Genomic DNA, 3,792 nt, shown 5'->3' with positions numbered 1-3,792 from the left:
ATAAGGTTATCAGCACCGACTAAGATTGTCAGCACATTTCTAAGTTTACCAGCTCCGGCAGTAAAAAGATCAGTAATTGTCGAATAAATTTTGCAGTAAAGATGGTATATTGTCAGTAATTGTCTGTTTGTCAGTAAAACATGGGAATGTCAGTACCTTTCTGGGTGGGTAGTTTAAAGTTGCTTCTAAAAATAACTTATTACGTATTAATTATATGAATCATTGTAAAATACATGTTGTAGATTACGTTTCACATTATCAATTTCAAGGTTTTGCTTAAATTGATACTGATAAGCTTTACATTGTCTTAATGTTTCTGGATGCTTTGTGCTCAATATGCTATTGGTTTCAGAGATTCTGTACCTACGGAATGTAAGCATCCTACCTATGATGAGTACAGGATTCAGCACCCAGTGTAAAGTACGACAGTGTTTCCAATGTCAGGAGATCAGCAATTACCACTGTAAAACGTGTAAACATGACCTGTGTCTACTGTGTAAAGAGAGACACGTTATTGATCTAGATACCATATACCATGATGTTGTGATTTACCATGAGAAATATGAAGGCACATCAAAACTAGAGACATGTGTGAAACATCCAGAGAGGGTCTATGAAATGTTCTGTCTCTCATGTTAACTTCCGTTTTGTTTGCAATGTACAGAACACAAAAAACACAAGACACAAGACATTAGAACAGCTTATAAAATAAGCCAACAACAAAACAGAGTACTCATTTATAACATTAGAAGTGAAATTTTCTATAAAAATTGTTTTTTCTTGACAAAAATCAAAAATTATGTTAAAAACATTCATACGGGAATATCAAACCATCAGTCAGAGATGTCAAAAAAGGCTAAAGAACCTCATTGACTCTGTGATATGTGATGTTAAAATCAGATATAACAATTATATCCATAAACTACAACAACAGAAGAGGAATACAAACAGACAGCTTGCCAGAGCAAAGAACTATTAACACAGATCTGAACAGTCATTGAACAGACCGGTAAAATTCCTCTTAATGCTAAATAAAACCCGTGTACCAAACCAAACGGACGCTCCTAATCATATACACCACTGTATACTCTCCCTGACCGAGGAAATTATGTTGGAAGATGTAATTAACTTACTGAGCGAAATACAAATCATAGAGGCAGGGAAAAGACAATTAAGAAATGAATGTCTTCTGAAACTGATTTCTACACCCGTTTTACACAGATCATTCACAGTAACAGGTGTTAGTGATATCTGACACATTTCCACTGTGGCACCAAACCTGGTATGGATCAGTGATAACAACAAACTCATCTTGACAAACACAGCTGGTGAGAGACTGCTTCAATTGAGAGATATAAGTGGAAGATATGGTGCACATACATTTAACGTTACACTTGGGTTTATCTATGTAGACAGTGTTTGTAATATTAACGCATTATCTACAGATATCGTGGTTAGCCCTAACACTAACCTTAACCCAGATATTAGAAAAAAAAGTCCACATTGGTAACGATAACAGGACCACACATGTCATTCTGTGTGTATTGCTTTCCCTCTAATGAAGATCTACTGGTAGGAATGTGCAGAAGTGAAACACGTACATGGACAGCAAAGGTATCACGGTATAAACGCATAGGGCAACTGATACAAACAATACAACACAACAACACAGGCCAGGATCTATATAGTTATCCTGTTTACATCACAGAGAATCGCAATGGAGATGTTATTGTATCTGACTGGCGTCGTACTGTAGTTGTGACAGAGCGTGGAGGAAGTCACCGCTTCTCCTACACAGGACCTCCATCAGAATCAGGATCATGGCTTAGTCCACAAGGAATCTGTACAGACGCGCTATCACACATCCTGGTGTGTGATGGTTACACCGACACGGTACAGATAATTGACAAGGATGGTCATACAGACACAACATCAAGGGATAGATAAACCATGCAGCCTGAGTTATGATGGCATAACACACCATCTCTTGGCAGGATCATTGAACAGCAACAGAGTGTGTTTATACAGATATATAAACAAACGAGACTATTCAATAGGCCACTTCATTTAGTTAATTAGATATTTGTACACATACATACACATAGGACTATCTTACAGGTCCTTGTAGTTAATTCAATAAATCCATACGTGAAATACCTTTTTTCACTTTTGGTACATATATTTCTTAGATGTGTAAATATTTACTGAAATATGGTTACTACCTTGTGTGAGGTAGATTGATTGATTGTATGTTGTTTTACGTCCCGTTCTTTTTTCTCTCTCCTATAGATACGTCACCATATACGGGGGAGCTATGTTAAGGCTGTCCAAAGGCTTAATATGCACTAAAAATATACATTTCATTTTGAGCTAGTTTTTAATTTCAATATGCAATCTATGTATGACTTTGCAGTCAACTTGTGATGAGAGTTTAATCAGGTATTATAATAAAGTATTTTTGTGATGTCACATGACTTTGTTGATCACGTGATGGACACCTATGAATTCCTAAATGTTGCACAAAAATCGCATCGGCACAAGTGAAAAACAAAATTATTGATAACAATTTGTTACATAAGTCAATTAACCGTATTCTTGGGTATATATAAAGTGCTGGGGGCAAGCTGATTTTAATTTTAATTTTAATTGGTGTGTAAAGTAGAAATTGCATTTTTACATGCCCAGTAATTCATTGTTTATTTCTATAACATATGTTTGTGAAAATTATAAATACATAAATATGACAGCATACGCATGTGAGTTAAGGCTAGGTATAGGCGTTTCCATGCAAATGAGCTGATAAAAACGCGTAAGAGGTATATTTATTATTCAAAGAGTGTTTTGATTTATTTTCTTATGCATACTTAGTACCCACGATATGTTATAGCCAGTACACATTATGACGTCATATTATGACGTCATTGATCTGGCCTACTGGAGATAATATAACACATCAAAAAACAGCTTCGGCGCAAGGGATTAACCTATTTATTTTTAAATAAAAATTGTATAATGCTAAGAAGAATACTCTATAGATTAATAAAACTGCTGCACAAATCCTAGGCATTTTCTCATTTGATCGGAATTTAAGGAAACTTATACCGGACTGTACATTTTCCCCTGATTCAACTTAAAACTTTACAAATAGAAATTATATAACTGAACTGTTGATATTTGTGCAGCAATACCAGCAAACGTTGGAACATTTTGCTTCTAAATATACCTTGTTTCAGTTAAATAAAATAGAGCATGCCCTTGCGCCGAAGCATTTTTGTTTATGTCCATTATAAGCATGTGTAGTAAAGAACAATGACGTCATAATATGACGTCAAAATGCGTACTGGCTATCTCATGTTGTGGGTACCAAGTATGTATTACACAATAAATTTTAACTTTCTCTGAATAATAGATATAGTCCTTAGGCAATTTAATTAGTTTATATGCATAGAAATGCCTATACCTAGCCTTAACTCACTTGCGTATACTGATTTGACTATTGTTTGAAACTCTGAAAGGAGAATACTAGGAGGAGAACTTCAAAATGTTATAGATGAGAACTCTTAAAAAGGGGTGATCTTCTCCATTGTCAATTTTTAAAATCACTGTGATAAAGGTGAAGATAACGAACAGTGATCGATGTCAAGAAATCTATGTACAATACAATTCTATAGAGAGAGGCATAAAACATGGACCCCTGGAAATTCCAGAAGTGGAATCAGTTGCCTAGGAGGAGTAAGCATCCCCAGTTGACTGGTCATACCCGCCGTGAGCCCTTTGTATTGATCAGGTTGA

This window comes from Saccostrea echinata, unplaced genomic scaffold (assembly GCF_033153115.1).
Source record: "Saccostrea echinata isolate AGI-Se365-2 ecotype Australia unplaced genomic scaffold, CSIRO_AGI_Sech_v1 ptg000029l, whole genome shotgun sequence".
In the NCBI taxonomy this organism is placed as follows: Eukaryota; Metazoa; Mollusca; class Bivalvia; order Ostreida; family Ostreidae; genus Saccostrea; species Saccostrea echinata.
The sequence above is the reverse complement of the archived record's forward strand: the minus strand, read 5'-3'. Positions refer to the sequence as shown.